Below are 26,538 nucleotides of genomic sequence, written 5' to 3' on the forward strand. Positions count from 1 at the left end.
AGGGATAATACTGAAAACAGAGGAGCCAGAGGTGTAATTGGAGCAACTTTAAAATCTGTAGTAGTGAGAATGTGGACAGAGCAGGAGAAATTGCCGTCCGCACAGCAGGGGAACAGCTGACGTTACTGAACCCCAATGACACGGCAGCAAGTGTTGACTGTGCAGACGGCACTTCCGAGCGCCAACTGGCGGTGTTGGAGCTCAGGGATAATACTGAAAACAGAGGAGCCAGAGGTGTAATTGGAGCAACTTTAAAATCTGTAGTAGTGAGAATGTGGACAGAGCAGGAGAAATTGCCATCCGCACAGCCGGGGAACAGCTGACGTTACTGAACCCCAATGACACGGCAGCAAGTGTTGACTGTGCAGACGGCACTTCCGAGCGCCAACTGGCGGTGTTGGAGTTCAGGGATTACAGTTCAGGTGGTAGAAACATGAACACAACAGGAGACCTGGATACTTTTGCCAACAATTATTTATTCTGGAAGAGGACTGGCAAATTCATGAGAGATCCAGGCCTTGTTCATTTTGAGAAAAGTAAGCCGGTCAACGTTATCGGAGGATAGTCGCATGCGACAGTCTGTTAGTACACCACCTGCGGCACTAAAGACGCGTTCCGATAATACATTAGCAGCAGGGCAAGCTAGCACCTCCAATGCATACTGACTTAGCTCTGGCCATGTATCTAGCTTACAGACCCAAAACTTGAAGGGAGAAGAGCCGTCTGGGAGTACACTAAGAGGGCAAGACATGTAGTCTGTCACCATCTGATGGAAACGTTGCCTCCTGCTGACTGGAGCCGTCTGTGATGGTGTAGACTTTTGTGGCGGCGGGGACACAAAACTTTGCCACATTTCGGCCATACTGGTCTTGCCTTGTGCTGAGGCGCTGCTTCTGCTCCCTCTTTGTGCAGAGCTTCCTCCACTGCCTCGACGCACTGAGCTGCTTTGTAAAGCACTAGCAGCACTGCTCTCGGTTGGAATGGAGAACATGATGGAATGCACCAGTGCGTCTTGGTACTCCCGCATTTTACGCTCCCGGTTCCAAGGTGTTATGAGGCTTTGTAAGTTGTCCCGGTAGCGAGGATCTAGGAGGGTGGACACCCAATAATCAGCCGTGTTGAGAATGTGGGCGATGCGGCGGTCGTTTCTCAGGCACTGCAGCATGAAATCAACCATGTGCTGCAGACTGCCAACTGGCCAAGAAACGCTGTCCCCTGCTTGAGGCGTGATCTCTGCCTGTTCTGCATCACCCCACCCTCGCTCTAGATACTGACTACTAGAGCATTGTGTACCTCCCTCCTCTGGACAGATGTCTTCCTCATCCATTGACTCCTCCTCATCCTCCTCACAAAGTGTCCCCTGCCTAGGCCTTTGTGAGGAACCACGTTGCGCAGACTGTACAGAAGCAGATGGCATTTGTGACTCCTCATCCTCCACCTCTTCCAAAACCTCCTCCCTTAGTGCTTGCAGTGTTTTTTCAAGCAGGCAGATAAGGGGGATAGTCATGCTGACTAGTGCATCATCTGCACTCGCCATCCGCGTGGAATAATCGAAGGCACGCAAAACGTGGCAAATGTCCTTCATAGAGGCCCACTCAGTGGTGGTGAAGTGTGAACGGCGCGCACTGCGACTTCTTTGCGCCTGCTGCAGCTGGTACTCCATTACTGCTGCCTGCTGCTCACACAACCTCTCCAACATATGTAACGTTGAATTCCACCTGGTGGGTAGGTCACATATGATGCGATGTTCCGGAAGACGTAATCGGCGCTGCAGAGCTGCAATGCGTGATCTTGCATTGCTGGAATGCCGCAAGTGAGCGGACCTTGTGAAGCAGTGCATCAAGATCCGGATAGTCCCTCAAAAAACTCTGCACGACCAAGTTTGAGCACATGTGCCAGACATGGGATGTGAGTGAGGTTGCCTAGGCCCAGAGCTGCCACCAGATTTCGGCCATTGTCACACACTACCATACCTGGCTGGAGATTCCCTGGCACAAACCACACGTCGCTCTGCTGCTTGATGGCATTCCAGAGCTCCTGCGCTGTGTGGCTTCGATTCCCCAAAGAAATTAATTTTAATACAGCCTGTTGACGTTTGGCCACGGCTGTGCTCATATTGGTCACCATAACAGGTAACCGTTCACGGGTCGATGTGGAGGTAGACCGTGACGGCTCCTGCAGCACTGATTCAGAGGAACTGGAGTATGAGGAGGAGTCAATGTGTACAGACTGGATTCCTGCAATCCTTGGAGTTGGCAGTAGTGTTGAGCCACCCTCGTAGTGTTCGAGTTCGGTTCGGTTCGTCGAACACCCGTGTGTTCGCCGAACTGTTCGTCGAACTGTTCGTCGAACACCTTTGAACACCGTTAAAACCAATGGCAGGCAAACAAAAACACATAGAAACACATAGAAAACACCTTCAAAGGTGTCCAAAAGCTGACAAACTGCTCAGAAGACACAACTAACACATGGAAAAGTGACAAGTACATATAGTCATGCGAAAAGAAAAGAGGTGGAGGAGTAAAAGGAGGGGGAGACACAGATATAGGCATGTCATGCCCTTCTAAAATCCAAAAAGTGAGAAGCCGAGACGGCCAATCCGCTCCTGCCCGTGCCACCTCCGTGTCGCCGGGTTTGTGCCAGAGCCGCGGTGAACCCTGACGGCCAGCCCCCCTCTCCCAATACTGGTGCCTGTCCGCTGGTGGGTCGAGAGAGCCCCCCTGTGGTGGAGGCAGCTCTAAGCTTTTTAATTTAAATTGTCCCTCTAATTTGAATGAATACACTTTAAATCCATTTACAAGGATCTATTGGAGGGCAAGTCTCATGCCAGCAGCCGCGTAATTCCAGCTCCAGTAGCGTCCACTAAAGCTGCTGCAGTTAAAAAGCTTTTATAAGGATCGAGCTCGGCTGTCCACCGCAAGGCATCCTAGTTCCAGTCCCAGCCCCTATGCCTTGGGGTGCCTCCTGATGCTCTTCACTAAGTATCCCGTGGTCCCGAAGCATTTCCTTTGAAAAAATTAAGTGTCCAAACTACAGGTGGTGTAGCTTGCTTAACAGCCGGGATAATCCGCTGACTAGCAGACACTGCTACTAGGCACAAAGTATTTCCTGGGCTAGATGCAGTTAAAAATTTGTAAGTAGATACTCTCGTTGGATGCTGAGAAAGCATTCCATAGAGTCTCCTGGCACGCCATATATGATTCTCTTAAAAAGCTTGGGGTAGGGGTCTAGGGGACCCTTTTATAGCCAAAATCACGGCCCTGTATCACAATACGTCACCTAGGCTGAAGATAAATGGAACTGTAGCACCGAGGGCTCGGTTGCTACAGACGTATTGCACCTCACCCAGAGGTGTGATATCTCACTCTCAGATAAGGATGGAGTGTGGATCAGGACCCGACACCTGCATGCATTACACCACATTGCCGTGGGGCAGGGCGACCAATATGCCCCTGAGATGGGCACGACAGTCCCTGTCCCTGGCTGGAGTGGGGGGAGGGAACACTGAGGAAGGGGAACCCTGCAGTGCAGGAGCAGGGAGGAAGCAGTTCCTGGGTGCATTGAGAAGGGAGTATAAAAGGTGGGCACCATCTTAGTTCAGTGCAGAGAAGTCTGAGCAGAAGTGGCAGGGAGCAGGGGCTCTGCATGAGCTCTGCTCCGGAGGCGGGCCTAGTAACAGAGGCCCAGGCCTGCAAGAGGGAGAAGGAAGGAAGAGGAGCGGAGAAGGCTCCAGGAACGAGGAATGAAGGGATCCCAGGGGTGCGGACGGGCGAGTCGCCACCGCACGCCCGAATCCACCTGCGTGGAGGGGTCAGGCCAAAGGGGGAGACCGGTCCCCGAACTAGTGGAGGCAGGAAACGACCCTCAGCTAGAAACCGGAGGCTCTGACATTTTATGTGGCGCAGCCTCTCGCTCCACCCGCTAGGAAGGCACCACATAGGGTCAGGGAAACTGGCGCCAAGTTTACCAAGAGGAAGCCCGAGGCAGCCGGACAGAAGTGTTGGTAAGAAAGGCCAGACAAAGGACACACAAAGGGGGTCCTGTGAAGCGCTCCAAAGTTATCTGGGAGTTGTCTGAGCCCCTCACCTGGTGAGCACAGTACGACGTGGGCAGCCGTTACCTGCAGACGTGGTCTGGATAATAAGAACTGTGAGTAAAGGCCCTGAACTGCATCACTGACTCCGTGTCGTTACTGCTGCTGCCCTGCACCATCACCCCCATCCTCCGCATACACTGCCCTGAGGCTATACTCCTCCCGTGGGGAGTTATGCTACGCTCTGCTGCACCCACAACACCAGCCTCAGCGGTCTGCCCTGTAGCGGCGGTTCACTCTGACCGCAATCCACGGGTGGCGTAGTCGGACATTTAAACATCAAAACCACATAAATAGTTCCGCCACTGGTTTGACCGCCCTGAGCCACGGAACCGGATCGCCGCCACGAAGACTACAACCACCAGCATCCACCAAAAAGGGTCCGGCTCCGGGTGTCCCAAGGCCCAGGGGGTGCGTCAGAACATTTTCATCACCTTTCACAATCACCAATGGGACAAGGCAGGGATGTCCTCTGTCCCCTCTCTTATACATCCTAGTGACGGAGCACCTGCTCTCATCAATTCGCCATAACCCCAATATTAGGTGGATTGAGGTGGGAGGCACCGAGTACAAGTGCTCTCTATTTGCTGATGATGTCCTAGTATATATCACTCAATCACATATATCCATCCCTGCTGTTATGGCTGAAATAGATCACTTTGTTACATGGTCAAATTTTAAAATCAATGCAGCGAAGTCTGAGGCCCTCGATGTCTCCCTCCCCAAATCCATATAGGATTCCATCCAGTCCAACTTTCCCTTTGCCTGGCCCTCACAGGGTATCAAATACTTAGGAATTCCTATTCATAGAGACCTCTCCCATCTATGTTATCTTAATTTTGGGCCCTTTATTGAACAACTCCATACAGACCACGGTTGGCAAGTTAGAACTGTAAGATTCACTACGTGAACCACTGGTGTTTTGTGGAAAAGCACATGTACACCGCGTTCCAAATTATTATGCAAAAAGTGTTTAGGAGTGATAAGGGAAGAATTTGTTTGTTTGTCAGTTAAACTCATTGATGGTGATGTGTGTCAGGGCTCTTTATATCACTGTAAGCAATTGCAGACACCTGTGCTAATTAGTTTGGCAGGTGTGTCCAATGAAAGGCAAGACTACTTAAGAAGGCTCTCTCACATTATTAAGCAGCCTACATTTTCTGCCAAAATGGGAAAGAAAAAGGATGTGTCGGCTGCTGAGAAGCAACAAATTGTGGGGTGTTTAGGTCAAGGCATGACTACAATCAACATTGTGCGATGATCAGGATGAAGTGTCTTGGCAATCAAGAAGTATGTAGCTGATTCACAGTACACACGTGTGCGTGCTGATAAGGGCAAATTGAGGACTCTTTCCTACAGGCAATTACGTCAGGTTGAAAGAGCAGCGGCAAAAAAGCCTTGTCATAGCAGCAGACAAGTTTTTGAAGCTGCTTGTGCCTCCAACGTCCCCCGAACAACAAGATGCAGGGTCCTTCAGAGGTTTGCAGCTGTGCATACGCCATCCTGTCGACCTCCTCTATCCACTTCACACAAGCAGAAACGGCTCCAGTGGGCCAAACATTACATGAAGACTGATTTCAAAACTGTTTTGTTCACGGATGAGTGCCGTGCAGCGCTCGATGGTCCAGCTGAATGGAGTGGAGGATGGCTGGTTGATGGACACCCCACGCAAACACGGCTACAGCGCCAACAAGGAGGAGGTGGAGTAATGTTTTGGGCTGGAATCATGGGGAGAGAGATTGTCGGCCCCTTTAGGATCCCTGAAGGCGCTAAAGATGAACTCCATAATGTATGTGGATTTTCTCAAACAGCACTTCCTGCCATGGTTCAAGAAGAAGAACCGTGTATTTCACAGCAAGATCATTTTTCTGCATGATAATGCACCATCTCATGCTGCACATAAAACATCTGCATCTCTGGCTGATATGGGCATAAAAGGGGACAAACTTATGGTGTGACCCCCATGCTCCCCTGACCTCTACCCCATTCAGAACCTTTGGAGCATCATTAAAAGGAGTGTCTATGATGGCGGGAGGCAGTTCACATCTAAGCAACAGCTCTGGGAGGGTATTCTGTCCTCATGCAAAACAATTGAAGCAGAAACCATCCAAAACCTGACAAATTCAATGGACGAGAGAGTTCAGAAGCTCCTTTCGAACAAGGGGTCCTATGTGAAAATGTAACATCACCTAGAATAAAGTTTTGAGTTGAAAACTGTTTGATTTCAGTTTCTAACAACCTGCTAATGCTTATAATTTCAAAAATGACCATTTTTTTGGTCTTTATTAAAATGAAAAGGTTGATCGAAAAGTTTGGGGGATCTAAGAGTGTGGCAACCCAGTAGTCATGATTACTTCGAATTCTGACAATATGAGGGTCATGCTGCAGGTAGTGCAGCAAGAAGGCACTTATGTGTCTTGCGCATCTCGGAGCCCCAAAATTATTTTCCGGGCTAGATGCAGCTAAAAATTATTTTTAATTTTAAATCTGGTGAAGCTTATTATAGATGGCCTAATAGGATCAGTGCTGCACACTGCTACAAAGCCCAAATTATTTTCCAGTCAAGATACAGATAAACATGATTAGTAATTTTAAATCTGGTGGAGCTTATTATAGATGGCCTAATAGAATCAGTGCTGCACACTGCTACAAAGCCCAAATTATTTTCCAGTCAAGATACAGATAAACATGATTAGTAATTTGAAAGCTTAAAACGGTTGGTAGGGTGAGTTTAACCAATCATCAAGCTTTTACTCTCCCCAGGATGACACAGGGGTAGAAAAGTCGTTTCGGATCCATGATTTGTTCATCTTTATGAACGTGAGTCTGTCTACATTATCAGTGGAGAGCCGCGTGCGCTTATCTGTCAGCACACCACCAGCAGCGCTGAACACACGTTCAGACAGAACGCTGGCTGCGGGGCATGACAAGATCTCCAAGGCGTAAGTGGCGAGCTCCGGCCATTTATCTAGATTGGAAGCCCAAAAAGAGCAAGGGTCCAGTGACACAGTCGTGGCTTCAATGTTTACTTGGAGATACTCCTGTACCATCGTCTCTAGGCGTTGACTATGTGTCAGACTTCTTGTCTCCTGTGGCCTTGCAAAGGATGGGCTAAAAAAGTGGTGAAATGATTCCGCAAAATTGATGTTACCAGCAGATACTGTGGTTCTGTTACGGTTTGAGTGCTGAACACTTGACGGTCCCACGGTTGGCAAGTTGGAACTGTGAGATTCACTACGTGCACCACTGGTATTTTGTGGAAAAGCACATGTAAGATTCTGCAACAGTCTCTGCTGATACTCCTGCATGCGTGCATCCCTTTCTATGGCAGGAATAATTTCTGCAAATTTACTTTTGTACCAGGGATCTAACAGTGTGGCAACCCAGTAGTCAGGATTATTTCTAATTCTCACAATTCGAGGGTCATGTTGCAGGTAGTGCAGCAAGAAGGCACTCATGTGTGTTGCGCATCCAGGAGCACCAAGTCCCTGTTGTGTTGGTGGCGAGGTAACAATCATGCTTCCTTCCTCTGTCCTCTCCCCCCAACCTCGCACAACAGAAATGTGATCAAGGTCTCCCTCATCTGATGAGTCTTCCATCAGTTCGTCCTCCACTTCTTCCTGGGCTCCTGCACCTTCCTCACTAGTTTGGCTGCTACCATGCGCCCTGGTAAAATCATCTCCCCCACCCTCACATGCCTGCCGCCTTGGTGCTGCCGACCGTCTGGACCTTGCAGATGTTAGCCCTTCCGCATACAACTCCTCCTCCTCTACTTCCTCCACCTCCTCTTGTGCCACCACCTGACTCCGAATTCTGTTTAACATGTGCTCCAGCATGTAAATCACCGGAATAGTCATGCTGATAATGGCATCGTCAGCACTAAACATCTTCGTCGCCATTTCAAAACTGTGCAGAAGGGTGCATAGGTCCCTGATCTGAGACCACTCCTCCAGCGTGATTTGCCCCACCTCTGAATCTCGTTGGCCCAGGCTATACGTCAGAACGTATTGCACCAGGGCTTGTCGGTGCTGCCACAGTCGCTGCAACATGTGCAGAGTTGAATTCCACCGGGTAGGCACATCGCATTTTAGCCGGTGAAGTGGCAGGCCCAACGACTTCTGTAGAGATGTAAGTCGCTGAGCTGCGGGATGCGAACGGCGGAAGTGAGCACACAGCGACCGTGCCCTCTGCAGAAGGCCATCTAGTCTGGGATAGTGGGCTAAAAATTGCTGGACAACCAGGTTCAACACGTGAGCCATACAAGGCACGTGTGTGACATTGCCCCGGCGAAGGGCCGCACCCAGGTTTGCAGCATTGTCGCACACGGCCTTCCCTGGTTTCAGGTCCAGTGGAGACAACCATTCATGAAATTGGTTCTCCAGAGCTGACCACAACTCCTCAGCTGTGTGACTCACATTTCCCAGACATTTCAATGTAAAAACCGCCTGATGACGTTGAGCCCTTCTGCCAGCATAGTAAGGAGGTGTGCAGGATCCCTTCTGCGCAGTTAGAAAGCTTGTGGCATGACCAGACAGGCTTTGGGTGCAGGTGGAAGACCGAGAGGAGGTTGAGGAGGCAGAAGCAGTGGAGGAAAAATGACATAAAGAGGATTGACGCACAACTCGTGGGGACGGCAAGACTTGGACAGCAGCCCCTTGTCCTGCTGTCACCATAGTTACCCAGTGCCCAGTCAGCGACATGTAACGCCCCTGTCCATGCCTACTCGTCCAAGTGTCTGTGGTGAAATGCACCCTGTCACACACAGAGTTTCTCAAAGAAGCGGTGATGTTGTGTGCGACATGCTGGTGGAGCGCAGGCACACCTTTCTTTGAGAAGTAGTGCCGACTGGGCATCTGGTACTGGGGCACTGCGACGGACATAAGGTCTCGAAAATCCTCTGTGTCCACCAGGCGGAAAGGCAGCATTTCTGTAGCCAAGAGCTTGCAGATGGTGAAATTCAACCTCTTAGCTTTCTCATGGCTAGGAGGAAATGGTCTTTTACTTGTCCACATCTGAGGGACCGAGGGCTGGCTATTGTGCTTAGACGGGGTTGATAAGGGTGTCCCCGGCAAACTGCCGGTCTGTGAGGAAGATGCAGGCGGACATGTTAGGTTGCCTTGATCCAAAGGTGGTGCTATCGATGTCGGACAGCGCTCAAGACCAGCTGGTGTTACCACCTCCAAAGAAAATGATGACCTGCCAATCACGCTGGCTGTTGCGGGTAAAGAGGTGGCAGGTCTGCGCCCCAAAACAGGTGTGACTGCTGTCCCCCCAGTCACAGAGGATGAAGAGGCCGCGGATGCACAAGATATGGCAGACGGTGGTTGGCCCGGCCGGCTAGACCGCATTGTAGCACACTGAGCTTCCCACTGCAACTTATGCTTCATGTCCATGTGCCGGTTCATGCATGAAGTACTCAAACTATGTATTTTTTGGCCTCTACTTAGCTTTTGCTGACAAATGTTACAGATAACACGAGTTGGGTCATCTTTATCGATCTGAAAAAATGCCCAGGCTATGCAAGGCTTAGCACCCATGCGACCTGAAGAGCCACCACGACTTGTGGTGAGAGGCAGAGTTGTGTTTGAGGATGCAGTTGTTGACGTGCTTCCAGTACTACGTCTCTGTCCAGGAAGGCGCAACCTGACCTCGTCGTCACTAGCATCTTCCTCCACCTCCTCTGCTGACCTCATCTCTTGGCTGACTGTGGGTTGACAGTAAGTGGGATCTCCGACCTCATCATCATCACCCTGTGCGTTATCACACCCGTCGTCCTCAGAGCCAACCTGTTCCTGCCCTGACAAAAAACTAAAGTTGTCGCTCCAATCAGGTATTTGAGTCTTATCATCATCTTCCTCATTGTCTCCACCAACAGGAGTTACAGTTTGGGAATGAGGGTCTACATTATGGTCAGAACCTTCTGCGTCTGGTCCTGGATCCGACTCATAAAGATTCTGGGCATCAGTGCAGATCATTTCCTCGTCTGGATTCACAGAAGCGCTGGAGTCGACCTCTGATTCCCAGGCTATAGTATGAGTAAACAAGTCCCACACACCGCTAGAAGCCCAAATATTTTTTCAGAGCTAGATGCAGAAAAAAATTATTTTTAATTTGCAACCTGATGGAGGTCAGTATAGATGGACTAATAGAATGATGCTATGCCCAAAAGATTTTACTTCACTAGGTGCAGTAAAAAAATTGGTATTCTATACACAGGTGGTATATCTTGCAACACAGATAGGCTACTCCACTGACTAACACACTCTGCAATAGGCCAAAAAGGATTAGCTTTGCTAGATTCAGCCAAATGCTGTGAAAAAAACTTGCACAGCACTGGCACAGACCTGCCTGGCAAAAACTGATAGGAACTGATGTAACCTAGTCCTGAAAAGGACTGCAATTACAATTAGTCTTTACTCCCACAATCTATCTATTTAAGAGCACAGACCTCCCTGATAAAAGTCGTAGGAAATGCTGTAACCTAGTCCTTAAAAGGACTGCAATCACAACTATTCCCTACTCCCAAGCTATCTGTAGATTTGTGCGAAAATTGGCTTGAAATTAACAAGGTATAGCACACACAGCAACAGCGGTGCCGTCTAACACGCAGCTGCAGCAGTGAGAAAATGGTGGCGACGGGGAAAATGGCTTGGTCTTATAGGGCAAGGACATGTGACATACACTGCCAATCACACATGCCCTTGCTTGTGTGAAAAAAAGCACTTCGCTCCGTGTGTGCGCTGCTGATAGGCTGACAGATTGCACCTCCCCACTGCAAATGCGGGAAAGAGAAAAAAAAATGGAGATCTTCATTGTTCCTGCAGAGATCCATCCCCTGCCCCTCCCCCCGCCCCGCTGTACACTCAAACTGCGTATTAACATTAATTTTCATCATTACTGAGAAAAAATCCAGTTATGATTTTGGTGCACGAACAGTTATCGAACATAACCTCGAACAGCCGAATTTTTCTCAAATTGTTCGTGTTCGCCAACCGGCTCGAACACCGCCCAAAACAGCTCGAAATTGAGATTGGCGAACAGTTCGAGTAGAACAACGCTCATCTCTAGTTGGCAGAACACGTACAGCGCCACTCTCAAGATCTGTACCCGGCTCCACAACATTTACCCAATGGGCAGTGAGGGAAAGGTATCGTCCCTGTCCATGCTTACTGGTCCACGCATCGGTGGTCAGGTGGACCTTGCTACTGACGGCGTTTTGTAGCGCATGTTTAATTTTTCCCTCCACATGATGTTGCAGGGCAGGGACGGCTTGCCTGCTGAAATAAAATCGGCTGGGCACGTTGTATTGTGGGACTGCCAATGCCATAAAGTTACGGAATGTGTCAGTCTCCACCAGCCTGAATGATAGCATTTCAAGGGCCAGTAGTTTAGCAATGCCAGCATTCAGAGCCTGTGCTCGGGGGTTGTTTGCCGAGTATGGGCGCCTTTTTTCCCATGCCTGTGCTAACGATTGCTGTAGACTGGCCTGGGAGTGTGAGGATGACTGGGAAAGTGGTGCTGTGGGTGGAATTACACTGTGTCTCTGTACAACAGTGCCAGAGATTCTTCCATGGCGATCCTGTGAGGAAGCCGAACCAGCTGTGTGTGAGCTGGAGGAAGAGGCTACAACACGAGCTGAAGAGGTGGTAGGTGGCGCTGTAGGTTGGCCTAGGTCTTCAGTGTGTTTTTGTAACTCCACCACGTGCTTGGTCCGCACATGTTTCCACATATTTGTGGTATTGAGGTTGCTGACACTTTTCCCTCTTTTCACCTTCTGATTACACAGCTTGCATTTGACAAAGCAAATGTCATCTGCAACTGTGTCAAAAAAAGGACCAGGCACTGCAAGTCTTGGGAGCGCCCACTTTGGATTTTGGAAGAGCCATGCTCCTAATGGGTGCCGAAGTGGAGGCTACAGGCAACCAAGTCTGACCCCTCCCTCTCCCTCCTTTTTGGGCTGTTCGGGGAATCTCTTCCTCAGAGCTGCTCCCACCACCTTCCTGTCCCTCACGCCATGATGGGTCAAGGACCTCATCATCTACACCACCCTCTTCAAACAACTGCTTCTCCTGGGTAGTCTCGACAGCACAGTACGCACCAGAAAGTGGCACCTGAGTCTCATCATCAGATGCGTACTGAGGTGTGCTGCTGACCATAGGCACTGGCCCACCCACCTCTTCAGATTCAGAGAGACAAAACGGTTGCGCATCACTGCATACTACCTCTTCTTCAAATTCTCAAATTCTGCTTGGCTGGCCCCCTCTTTCCAAGACAAGAGATTCAGAGAACAGAAGTAGAGATGGCTCCTGTCCAGGGCTCTCTGACTGCCTGGGCAATTTGGCAGGTGGTGAAGAGACAGATGGGTGCTCTTCAGTGCTCAGGACCTGAGAGGATCTGGAACTAATTGAAGTCGATGCGTTAGCTGCCATCCATCCGACAACGGCTTCAATTTGGTCCTCCCGCAGCAGTGGGGTACGGCAAGCTCCTACAAAGCTGCGCATAAAGGACTGTTCCCTGGTAAAACTGGGGGATGCTGAGTCACTGGTGCCCGCAGCAGGCACAGAATCCCCACATCCTCTCCCTGCAGGCACAGAATCCTCATGTCCTCTCCCTGCAGAAACTCCACGCCCACGCCCACGACCACGACCACATGCTTTACTCCCTGCCTTCTTCATCTTGGTAGACTGATAAAGATAGGCAGAAAAGTACTAAGGGCTTAGTGTGCTTATTCCTGAACAGCTGCTAACAGGTATAAGAAACACTAATTTTATAAAGTGTGGACTAGACTTTAATATGAGCTAATGTGGCCTACACAACTGTAAAGTGGAGTGTTTGGTGAACTTTATTTAGGTTTTTTTTGTCACAAAAAGACACTGGATGTGCCCAAAGATGTAATACCGATAGTATCACAAACTTTTTGTAGCTATTACAATGTAGGAAGGTAACCTACAATGCAATAGATGAGGCTACAAAAAAATAGGCTAATACTAATCTGGCTGGGGCTGCAGGGCACAATGCTGCAGAAAGGCTCCTCTAACTACTCCTATATAGTGTGTTTGGAACCAATTTAGCTGAATACGGATGGAACCACCACACTAATAGGAGAAATCAGGAAAAATTATGAATTGGCAAAAAAGGACAATGTATGAGGCAGTGACGCACACTGAGTGCACTACAACCAGACGTGGCTGAAGCACACACTACAGGGTGAGCTGCACTCACACACAGAGACCTTGCAGAAAGCGGTGAACAGCACAGAGAACTGTGCACTAGCACTGCAAGGCACAGCGATTTATAAAGTAGCTTGGGTAAAGCAGAATAGACCAAATAGCTCGCTAAAACTGTCCCTCAGAACAACAGCATCCTATCCCTAACTGAATTCACAGCAGAGTGAGCTCAAAATGGCGGCGGCGGCTTTTATAGTGCATCATGACATCATTTCAGCAGCCAATCACTGCCATGCCATTAGTTAAGATGCCTACATGCCTAACAGGATGTGCCCACACTTCTTAGGATCCTCATTGGCTGAATAAAATGAAAATGGCTCATTGCATTATGGGAACTTCCGATTCCGGTATACGATATTGCAAAAGTATCGGAATTAAGTATCGGAATTCCGATACCGCGAATATCGGCCGATACCCGATACTTCAGTATCGGAATGCTCAACACTAGTGGGGACATCACACACCAGTCGGTGTGCCGGAAGCTGCAAACGCTGCTGCAACACAGCAAGGGCGGCGGAAGCTGTAGCCGACTTCCGAAAATGAGCTGACAGGCGGCGTACTTTGACGAGCAGATCTGGCAACTCGGGGTACGATTTAAGAAACCGCTGAACCATGAGGTTAAGCACATGAGCCAGGCATGGTACGTGTGTGATCTCGCCTCGCCTCAGAGCCGCCACCAGATTACGGCCATTGTCACACACGACCATGCCTGGATGTAGGTTCAGCGGTCTCAGCCACAGATCTGCCTGCTCTTTCACAGCTGTCCACAACTCACAAGCAGTGTGAGGTTTATCACCTAAGCTTATGAGTTTCAGCACAGCCTGTTTCCGCTTGGCTGAGGCAGTACTGCAGTGCTTCCAGCTTGTAACTGATGTGGTGATATCTGAGATGGAGGCTGAACATGAGGAGGAGGAGGATGATGCGCAGGAGCTGTACACTGTGGGGGCAACTCTGACTGACATAGGGCCCGCAATCCTCGGTGTGGGGAGGATGTGTTCCGTCCCAAGGTCCGACTGGGTCCCGGCTTCCACTATGTTTACCCAGTGTGCCGTCAGGGAGATGTACAGTCCCTGGCCACAAGCACTTGTCCACGTGTCCGTTGTCAGGTGGACTCTCCCAGTAACTGCGTTGTTGAGGGCACGGCAAATGTTTTGGGACACGTGCTTGTGTAGTGCGGGGATGGCACACTGGGCAAAATAGTGTCGGCTGGGGACCGAGTACCGAGGGACAGCCACCGCCATAAGGTTGCGGAAGGATTCCGTCTCCACCAGCCTAAAAGGCAACATTTCCAATGCAAGTGTAGCACCCTGAGGATTCGGCTGCTACAGGGGTATTGCACCTCAATCCAGAGGTGTGATATTCCACTCCCGGGTAAGGATGGAGTGTGGAACTGAGCTCGGTAGGCTGCATGCACTACATACATCCCATTTCCGAGGAACAGGCCGACGGTACTCCCACTTAGAAATGTGCAGGTACGACCGAGTCTGTTCCTGGCTGGAGTGGGAGGGGGGTGGTACATCCCAAGTAGTGTAGGGGCAGATAGTGGGAGCAGCCTGGGTAAAGATAGGAGCTCATTGGGTGCTGGTCACCTGAGCTCACACATAGAGGGTGTATATAAGGTGGGCACCATCAAAGAACAGGGTCAGTCAGTCTGTCAGCCTTTGCAGAGGAGTCACAGGAAGAGGAGCAGAGCAGATCCAGAGAGAGAGAGGAGAAAGAAAGAGAGACCCAGGGGGGGGAAACAGAAGAGAGGACTCTAAGACCCCAAATTCAAACAACGGGTGAAGAGCCGGCATCAGGGTACCGGAACCCAAGCTGGTGGGGGCAAAAACACACCCCAGCCAGAGACCGGAGGCCGTGGGCAGCGTCTGCCACGGCCACCCACCACATCCACCACGAAGGCATACCACGTGGAGGGTCAGGGAACCCAAGGCCAAGGGTCACCCAACAGAAGGCCCGAGGGAGCTGGACCTGGGTGGATCAATAGTGGGGACGGCCAGAGGAAGGACAGAAGGAGAGCTCAGGGTCACGCTCCGGACTCGCTTGGGGGTTGGCTGGATCCAGGACCTGGTGGACGCAGCACGGCTCGGGTGGTCACTTGAAGCTGGAGTGACCGGAACATCAGCAGTGAGTAAATACCCTAAACTGCACAACCCGACTCTGTCTTCCTTTAACACCTATGCTGCACCACCACAACCCCCATCCTCTGCACCTGACCCCCTGAGGCTATACCCCACCCGTTGGGGGTTATACCATCAAACGCTGCACCTACACCATCAGCCTCAGCGGACCCTGCTGCAGCGGCGGCCATAGTGACCGCAACACAACGGGTGGCGTAGTCGACAATAAAGAACTTATAACATCTGTAGGACTGCCACATACAACTGAGTTTGACACCCTGGGCACGGACCGGGTCACAGCCACTCGGAAGACTACAACCCCCATCTGATCCGGCTCCGGATATTCCCACTAACGAATATGGCCCAGGGGGCGCGTCAACTTTGGCGTAGTCGGCAGGATTACGTGCCCGCAACACCCGGGTACTGCGTGCCTGAAGAAAAGAACGAGTTTACCTCAAAAAGAAGTCTCCTGCCGGTTCCGGAGGGTCCACGCCATCGGACTCCATCACAGGTCGATTCCCGCCGGTTGTCCGCCATTAACAGCTTTTTCCCGCCATCTGCAGAGTTTCCCGCCACTGGGAAGCGATTCCCGCCATTTCCAAAGGTTTCCCGCCTTGGAAGAGCGGACGCCATTATGGGCGTGCCAGAGGGTGGCAAGAGGCCGCCTCCCATCGTGGGCCAGGACCGAAAATGGCGCCAAAAGTGGAAACCGCCCCCACCAACAGAGACTGTGATGCTAGAGGTGTCTGTCAGCGTGAAAGAACAGCCCCTGGAGCTGACAGTCACCAAGTGGCCCCGGGACCGCCCTCGAAGGAGGAGGAGACGAAAGGAGAGAACAAAGATGGGTGCCGCCTGGAGCAGTCTAGAGCGAGCGCACCCGGAGGCAAGAAGCCTGGAGAAGAGTTTCGGAGGAGCTTACCCGGAGATGGCGAGAAAGCAGAGCAGCACCGGCCCGTTGGCCAGGAGCCTGCTAGAAACAGAAGAGGGAGAGCAGAGCAGCACCGGCCCGCTGGCCAGGAGCCTGCTGGAGACAACTGTAGAAGAGCAGAGCAGCACCGACCCGTTGGTCAGGAGCCTGCTGGAAACAACGACCCCACTAGGCCTAGTGGAGGTCCTAGCACAGCTCCCCCGAGACCGGGAGTGTGCGCAGACCGCTCTGGAGGGCCTCGCAAGGAGGATGGCCCGGGTGCAGCGAGAGACGTTGGCGCAGTGGAGCCGTGAGATGGCCCAGCAGACCGAGACCTGTCAGCGGAGCACGCCACCCAAGACGAGGAGACCGACCGCCTCTGAGGATGGTGCGGGAGGACTGAAGGCCGGAGACGGCGCCGAGAAGGGAGCCGAACGAGTGGAGGCAGGTAAAGGGGACGTCTATACCCCAAACCGGGAAACCGCGTACCTGCCCCAGCTCCCCGTCGCAGAGCCCGAAGTCTATACTGCCGTGCCCGTCGCTGCAACGTCACCGCCGCAGACTAGGCCTCAAACGGGAGCCGCGACACCTGTGACGTCACACGCCTCGACCCCGAGCGTGACCAAGCAGGAAGTACCACCAGCCTGGTCGCAAGGCCTAGTACCCCCGGGCGCCGCAATACCAACAGCGCCCCCTACCTCCGCGGAGCCCCCGGCCTGGTCGCAGGGCCAAGTAGCCCAGGGCGCCGCCGTCCTTACGGTGCCCTTCACCTTCCAGATACCCCAGGCCTGGCCGCAAGGCCCGGGCAACCTGGGCGCTAACACCACCGCGCCCATAAGACCAAGAGTGCCGCATCTGGGAGAGGACCTGTACGCCCAGCATACGTGCCCGGATGGGCAGCCATTTATATGGCCACCGGAGTTCCACCATCCCCGACTCCGGAGAGAGAGACCCCTGGATGAACCCCTGATCCCGGCTCCAAAGCCCGTAGAGAGGATCTCGCCCCCGCTAGCAGAAGCGCAGTTTGAGTGGGACCCCACCGGAGAAGACCTCATGGGGTTCACTCAAGAGACTCGGGCAGCTGCAGCGGAGCGTGCTGAGTGCTGCCGCCAACAGCTCGAGGACTTTGAGAGGGAGCGGAGAGAGAGGCGGGTCCGGGAACAGCAAGCTCAAGTAAGGAGCGCGGAGCAGAAGAGCCGGGCCAGGAGAGACCCCCGTGCAGCGCATAGTCCCCGCACCACCGGGACTGTGATAAAGTTTAATATGCAGCATGGGTGGGGCTTCATCCGAGACCACCGCACCCTAGGCGACGTCTTCGTGACGAGGAGAGACGTTGAGTCCCACCTACCGGAGGGACACAGAGGTCGTGACCTTTACATCGGGGACGAGGTCACCTTCACCCGGCACAAGTGTGCCAAAGGACCCTACGCCCTCCATGTGCATCGTCTGACGGAGGAAGAGCTGCGGTGTGAGGAGGAAGAACAGGAGGACCCGGACGGGTCTGAAACTAGAGCCAAAGGTAACAATAAAGAAAGAGCAGGAGGACGCCGTCGTTAAGTACAGCGAAGCAGGAGCTGTATATAGTTGCCCGTCGGGGCACCATAAACTGAAACTGAAACTGAAACTGTTACTGTTGCTAAATATAGTCCCCGTTGGGACCAGCAAGTGTGAACTGTTACCCGTTTAACCCCTAAATCCCACTGACCGAGGACTGAGAGCGGTCATTCCTCCCCAATACCTGGCCGAGGACTGAGAGCGGTCATTCCTCCCCAATACCTGGCCGAGGACTGAGAGCGGCCATATCCCTGTATATAGTTGCGCGTCCTAAAGCGCCCCCCACCGGTTTTATAGGAAAACCAGTTTTCCAGAGAGACTGTCGCACTTTACCCGGTCACACGTTGCACAGTGACCGGAGGAGGAGCCTGAGGCGACGAGAATGTTTTATCTGCTAAGATATGTTGTTTAATATGTTTTATATGTTTAAAAAAAAAAATGTATGTTTGGTGTTTATGTCTTACAGCCCGAGGACGTGCTGTGATTTACCAGGGGGGAATGTAGCACCCTGAGGATTCGGCTGCTACAGGGGTATTGCACCTCAATCCAGAGGTGTGATATTCCACTCCCGGGTAAGGATGGAGTGTGGAACTGAGCTCGGTAGGCTGCATGCACTACATACATCCCATTTCCGAGGAACAGGCCGACGGTACTCCCACTTAGAAATGTGCAGGTACGACCGAGTCTGTTCCTGGCTGGAGTGGGAGGGGGGTGGTACATCCCAAGTAGTGTAGGGGCAGATAGGGGGAGCAGCCTGGGTAAAGATAGGAGCTCATTGGGTGCTGGTCACCTGAGCTCACACATAGAGGGTGTATATAAGGTGGGCACCATCAAAGAACAGGGTCAGTCAGTCTGTCAGCCTTTGCAGAGGAGTCACAGGAAGAGGAGCAGAGCAGATCCAGAGAGAGAGAGGAGAAAGAAAGAGAGACCCAGGGGGGGGAAACAGAAGAGAGGACTCTAAGACCCCAAATTCAAACAACGGGTGAAGAGCCGGCATCAGGGTACCGGAACCCAAGCTGGTGGGGGCAAAAACACACCCCAGCCAGAGACCGGAGGCCGTGGGCAGCGTCTGCCACGGCCACCCACCACATCCACCACGAAGGCATACCACGTGGAGGGTCAGGGAACCCAAGGCCAAGGGTCACCCAACAGAAGGCCCGAGGGAGCTGGACCTGGGTGGATCAATAGTGGGGACGGCCAGAGGAAGGACAGAAGGAGAGCTCAGGGTCACGCTCCGGACTCGCTTGGGGGTTGGCTGGATCCAGGACCTGGTGGACGCAGCACGGCTCGGGTGGTCACTTGAAGCTGGAGTGACCGGAACATCAGCAGTGAGTAAATACCCTAAACTGCACAACCCGACTCTGTCTTCCTTTAACACCTATGCTGCACCACCACAACCCCCATCCTCTGCACCTGACCCCCTGAGGCTATACCCCACCCGTTGGGGGTTATACCATCAAACGCTGCACCTACACCATCAGCCTCAGCGGACCCTGCTGCAGCGGCGGCCATAGTGACCGCAACACAACGGGTGGCGTAGTCGACAATAAAGAACTTATAACATCTGTAGGACTGCCACATACAACTGAGTTTGACACCCTGGGCACGGACCGGGTCACAGCCACTCGGAAGACTACAACCCCCATCTGATCCGGCTCCGGATATTCCCACTAACGAATATGGCCCAGGGGGCGCGTCACAAGCAGTCGTGAAATGTGCGAATTTAGGACTGTGGCCTGTGGGGCGTTGGCTGCGAATTTGCGCTTTCATTCAAAGGTCTGGGATATGGACAATTGAACGTTGCGGTGGGACGTGGATGTGGACGTTGATGCTGTTTCTTGAGAAACTGCCATAACAAGTGAAGACTGAGAGGAGGGGGCATCTTTGCATGCAGTATGGACAGGGGATTGCCTTGCACGCACAACAGGGGGTTCTCTTACACGCACAACAGCGGAAGAAGCAGTGGTGACACCCGCTGACGCTGGTCGTGGACCCTGGGATTCGTCCCACAAAGTCAGGTGCTTTGCTGACATGTGCCTGATCATGATGGTGGTGGTCAGGCTGGTAGTTTTGTCACCCCTGCAGATGCTGGCATGGCAGGTGGTACAAATGGCCTTTTTGGGGTTATCAGCAGAGTCTTTAAAAAAATTCCAGACTCTGGAAGACCTACCGGTTGTACTGGCAACGTCCCTCGTGTTGGAGTTACGGGGAACAGTTGCCTGCCTTCTGTCTGCGGCCACCACACTGCTTCTTCCTGCCTGTTGGGGTACTCTGCCTCCCTCCCCCTGTGTGCTGCTGGCCTTGCTCTGCGTGTCCTCCTGCCACGTTGGGTCAGTTACTAGATCATCCACCACCTCCTCCTCTTCCACTTCCGCACCACGGTCCTCCTCCTCACTTCGTGGCAATTGTGCCTCGTCATCGTCCACCTCTTGTGAGAAATTGCCAGCGTCGCCTTCCTGTGGCCGTGGCTGTTCAAATATTTTGACATCACTACATGGGATCTCCTCTTCCACCACTTCAAGCGGAGCAGGCGAGGGGCCCAAATATGGAAATGGACCAGTGAACAGCTCTTCAGAGTGTCCAAGTGTGGGATCAGTTGCTGTCTGACGACACTCGGCATGGTGGGAGAAGGGAGCATCAGGGTAAGGAGGAGTATGCGGTCGAGACTCACGGCTACTAAGACTTGACCGTGTGGAAGACAGACCGGAGTTGGTGGTGCCCAGGTAACTGGAAGTATTGTCTGCTATCCAATTAATAACCTGTTCACACTGATCAGTTCGCAATAGTGGTGCTGTTCTGTGGTTCTCTAGTAATTCGGTCTAGAAGTGGGAGCGAGAAGATGTGGCTGTTGGTTGTGGCACATTTTCACCTTGGCCACGGCCCCGTCCTCTGCACGCACCATCACCAGAACGTCCAGTTCGACGTCCCTTGCCACGCGCCTTGCCTATTGTAAATGAAGTAAAATTGCTTACACTCGCACTATCAATGGAAAAAGGGTAATAAAAAGTAGATTTGAACGGTGGAAGAGGAAAACCACAGTTCTAGTTCTCTGGCCTACACCAGACTCTTTTAAACAGATATATTGGTGTCTGAACAGTCACAGACACACTCAATTTTTTTTTTGGGGGGGAGGGAATACCAAAAGGTTAATAAGACGGGTATTTGTACAGTCTGACTGAGAAAAAAAAAAGAAGATTTAGATGAAAAAAAAGGATTTTTCCTGGTCCCTGAGACCTGGAGCTAAGTCCAGCAATTTGAGCAGCAGCAGCACACAGGACTGTAATGCAGTGTTTGTTGGTATAACCACTGCGTCTCCTATACAGCTTGCCTGCCTGCCTGGTATCTGGGATGGATATTAGTCCTCAGAAGGACTGTTTGTTTGATCTGGCAGCCTTTACAGACCCTACACTAACTATTTCGCAGTATAAATCTCTCCCTAGCTCAGCAGCACTCTCCCTACACTGTCTGATCCGGAGCGACTGTGTCCAAGATGGCGGCGCCCGGTTTTAAATACTCGAGGTGACGCTGTGCGGCCAGCCAATCACTGTAATGCCCACAACCAACATGGCTGCGGCATTACAGTGACTGGCTGGCAATCCCTGCATGTTCATTGGCTCTGTAAAGAGCGCCAAACATGCAGGGCGGAGACCCGAGCTCCCGCCCGAGTAACCCGGAAATGCTCGGTGCTCGCCGAACATCCCGAGTAGTGAGATGCTCGAGCGAGTAATGAGCAGTGTCCAGCATGCTCGCTCAACACTAATAGGGACTTTTAATAGGGGTAGGGGAGGACACTATCAAAGCCTTATAATGAATTGGTGAGTGGGAGAGGATGTTCTACAGGAACTTACAATGAATTTGGGGAGGGTAGGATGCTATACAGCAGTGGCATATCAAGAGCCAGCAGGTGGGGCATTTGCCCTGGGAGCAGCTGGCAGGATGGCATCATTGGGATGCCTAATGCAGCGTTCTGAAATGTCTCCCAGTCGGCTGCATTTTGCTGCTACCCGTAGTGGAATCTGGTTGTTCTCCGAACTGTCTGTAAAGCAGGCCATCGGCTCAAAGATGGTATGAGACACCAGCTCCCAGCATTCAATTGAACTTGCATCATTCAGGCACAAGTACAATTGAAGCTCTGACTGTCAGCACTTCCGGGTCAGGGAGGTGTGAGCAACGTGATCATACCAGTTAATCAAGTTGCTAACAACACGCTTGAGTGGCAGAGGACATATTTTGTGGCAGAGTAAGTATGACAAGAGACCTTATAGGCTGGAGGCGGGAGAATGTAATGTGTAATAACACAGTATGGGTAAGGGAGGCTGGGAATGTGTGAGGAGATAGTATGGGTAGTGTCATGGGTGTATCAAGTGTGACAGACAGCCGCTCTGGATCTGGCTGTAGAAGGTCACTGCGCTTGGCATTGCAGACACCTTCTTGATCCCCTCATCTCTGTAGTGTAGTGATATCCTTTACTCTTTAGAACCCAGCAGTGACCTCCACCTACTGCTGCTAGTTGAGACACCCTTGCTTGGTAGTTTAAAACTCTCAGTGTCTCCAGAGAGTCTCCGGTGATAGTTTTATGTTTCTCTGTCCATTCCTGGAGTACTAGTAGTCGGCTAGTTTCTTCTTGGAGTTTCCTTGGAGGACAGTTGGCGCAATGGTGTCTTCTCAAGCTAAGTGTATCCCTTTTGTTTACCTTGTTGTCTTTAGTTTCAGTGGGGCCTAACTAGTATCTACCCGGTCCCCTCCTTTCCTAGGGCCTAGCTCTAGGGACATTCAGGGATTAGATTTCCTGCTCGGCGATAGGTGCGGAACCTATTTAGGGATGATAGGGTAGTCAGGGTGGTATTAGATCTGCCTAGGGGTCTCCACTCCCCCTTTCCCTAGCTGTTGAGCTCCCTTCTCCCTCTTCCCATTGTTGTACACTTGTTCCTTTCCTCACCTTGCGTGACAGGTAGGGGGACTGAAATTGTGTGAGAAAACAGTATGGGCTGGGGGATGAGTGAAGGGACAATATAGGGAATGGGGAAGAATGTGTAAGGAGACAGTATGGAGTAAGAAATGTTTGAAGGGACCATATGGTGGAGTAAAATGTGCATTGGCACAGTATAGAGACTGTGCAGTTTGTGAGGGCAGTGTAGAGATGGCGCAGCATGTGGGACACTACGCAGACTGGGAGAAATGTGAGAAGGGTTACAGTATACAGATTGGGCAGTTTAGAGGGACCCTGTATCGGGGAACAGTGTGAAGAGGGGGCCCAGTATGGAAAGGAGATGACAGTGTGGAGTCTATGTAGTATAAGAGGAATATTATGGATGTCATATTTTATGCAGGGAGCACATCGTGGGGCAATTATTCAGGTGCACAGTGTAGTGCAGGTATTTTTTATTCAAGCGCATTATAATGACACTATTATCAGTATGGGCCGTGTAAATGCTGAAAGAATTGACACGCTCCTTCTTTCAAAAATGCAGCAGTTTTCCATTTCACTAAGGAGAAAAAAGGAATAAGGAATCATATGCCTGAGATTTCTGAAATATTTTCACATTTGTAAGAAGTGGGACTCCTAGATTAGTGAAGCCTATTCAGTAAGTGCAAGGCCTACCAAAAATGAAAAGGAAGGATTGCAATACACCCTGGAATACACATAGAGGATGGCCTCAGAAAACAGTTTTTCCACATTTGAAAGCAGTGAAACTCGTAGACTGGTAAAGCGTATGCACTGTGTGCAAGGTCCTCCAATAATTAGAAGGAGACACTCCAATACACCCGGGAATACACGTAGCGTAGGGCCTCAGAAAACATTTAGAAGGAGTGGGACTTCTGTGGCCAACAACAAGGAGTCCTAGATTCGAGGGCACTACTCAGGGTACAACTGACACAACAAGGACATTCAGGTATCCAACTCCGATTTTTCTCCAGCCAAGGAAACTTCTCCAACCTGTCCTGGGGAAAGAAAGAACACCACCAGTCCTTTGTCCATGTATTCACACAAGAGGAGCATTTGGGTGTTTCTTCCATTGTATGATGGCATCTTTATTTTTATTTTACATGGAGTTGAGGCAAATCTGAGGTTCGCAGGTGGCAATCACGGCTCCTTCCCTGCTTAAGTTGATTCCATGCATTTTTACTGCCGTTAGGATCATAAGAACTAATAGGCGCATCCACCTGTCAACTGAAAATACTGACACGATGATGTGGCACCCCAGGTCTGGTCGCCACAGTGGCAGCAATGTCATGTCTGAGAGCAGGTGGGAGGTTCCCTGGTTGGGGACAATTAGCATGCAGCACCTCCTGCCTCAGTCCAGGGAGGGGAGAAATCTGGCCTTTATAAACTGGATCTGGGGCGGGGTTAGAGAGAGAAGTGCCAGACAAGGTTCCAGTGAAGTTGCAGATAGGGACAGGTCAGCAGCAGGCTGAGGAGTCCCTGTAGGCAGAGGAGGAACACGAGGCCAGGAGGGGAGCTAGCAGAGCTCGTCCTGGCTAGAGACTTACAAAGCCGGACACTGGAGTCCGAGGCTGTGAGGGTTATAAGCCCAGCAGCAGAAAACCACCACGCAGGGGACTTCAAGTTCTCTGGCCCAAGGAAGCCCGGAGGCTCAGCCACGCGAGAGGGACCACTACTGCCCCGGAGGGGTGAGAAGTACGGAAGGCCCGAGTCGCCAGTCATACGGGTTAGAACAACACGGTACACTCAGAGACGTGGGCTACCACTACACTACAGCGGGATAGCCAAGAAAGAGTGAAGTCAGCACGGTAGGCCTACAAACTCCCCCTGACCAGCGGGATTTCCCAGTTGCTCTCAGACTGACCAGGCCTCCATTGTTAACCAGTATTCCGGGCGGGTCCCTTAATACCGCCAACAGTAAAGACCCTGACTTGCATGACAGACTCCATGTGGTTACTGCTGCTCCTGCGCACCATCACCACCAACATCCCTATTTACTGCCCTGAGGCTATACTCCTCCCGTGGGGAGTTATACTATTCTCAGCTGCATCCACAACATCAGCCTCAGCGGTCTGCCCTGCAGTGGCGGTTCACTCTGACCGCAATCCACGGGTGGCGTAGTCGGACATTTAATCACAAAACCCTATAAATAGACTGCCATTTGGGTTGACCGCCCTGAGCCACGGGACAGGGTCCCCGTCACACAAGGACTACAACCCCCAGCATCCACAACGGGTCCGGTTCCGGGTATCCCCACACACACACGGCCCAGGGGGCGCGTCAACTTCTGTTCTCAAAATGAACAAGTGTAAAAAAGGAGAGAACAGGGCGCAATGGGTGACTCAGTAATGCAATTTGTAGAGGGGTGTGGGAATGGCTACTAACCTTATGGAGATGTGCACCTCTGCACAACCCCAGTGTAAAGCTTCACAAGCTCCGCTCTGTTGGTGGCTGTCATCTGCTTGCAGCGGCATTCACAGATCCCGATCTCACGGTGGTGGGTCACGTGATCAGGTTAGTTGTGCTTACCGCCAAGATGGACGCCCAGCTTCACCAACACTCCCGGCAGCGTTCCGGAGGGGTTAGGGCAGCGCAGCTTGGAAACCAGGGTAGTAACTCTTAGTTAACTTCATCCCACAGGTGGTTGAACAAGTAAATAAAGGCAGCTCTACCGCACCCCAGCAGGGGGAGAAAGACAATCAGTGAATGTGAATAGCGGTATCAGAGCGCCAATAACAGGGCAAAAATGAATTAAAATGACTGATTTATTAATACACACACAACGCGTTTCGGTGGACAAGGCCACCTTCATCAGGTGTGACAAGCAGCAAGCAAATGATCCTTATATACATTTAACCAGGTATACAATTACTTCAGAGGGGCGGGGCTAAATACAGAGTGATATCTCTATATTAACCCCTTGAGTTCATTTATGCCCAATAGAGTAAACAGGATTTTTATAAATTAGTGCCTAATGAAACATATAGGGTTCTCATAAATAGGATTCGCAGTATAAGAACTTGCAAATCCTATAATCATAATACTTAATAGGATATATTGTTATCTAATGCCCTATATTTTATATTATAAAAAATAACACATCCACATCTTCCGTCTCCATGGCCTACCCCTCCACATCGTGTCGGATCGAGGGGTTCAGTTCACCTCACGCTTCTGGAGAGCTACGTGTAAGCTACTGGATGTCACCCTGGATTTCTCCTCCGCTTACCATCCACAGTCCAATGGCCAAGTGGAGCGGATCAACCAGATCCTTACCAGCTACCTCCGGCACTTCGTCAACGCTCACCATATCGATTGCGTGGAGCTCCTACCATGGGCCGAGTTCTCCTACAACAACCATGAGAGCGAATCTTCTTCCAAGTCCCCGTTCTTCGTAGTCTATGGTCAACATCCCCGGATTCCGTTTCCCGTCTCCATTTCTGTGGACAAACCTGCCGTGGAGTCTCTGGTCAGCGAATTTTCCACCATTTAGGAGAATACTAGGTCCGCACTTCTTCAGTCCTCTGAGCGGATGAAGAGACATGCTGACAAGAGACGTCTGGATCTGCCTCAATTCCTTCCGGGAAACAAGGTTTGGCTCTCCTCCAAACATGTGCGGCTCAAAATACCCTCCTACAAGTTGGGTCCTCGGTTCATCGGTCCATTTGAAGTCCTCAAACAAATCAACCCAG

This window comes from Phyllobates terribilis, unplaced genomic scaffold (genome assembly GCF_046119375.1).
Source record: "Phyllobates terribilis strain yellow unplaced genomic scaffold, ASM4611937v1 Scaffold_9__5_contigs__length_417890890, whole genome shotgun sequence".
NCBI lineage: Eukaryota > Metazoa > Chordata > Amphibia > Anura > Dendrobatidae > Phyllobates > Phyllobates terribilis.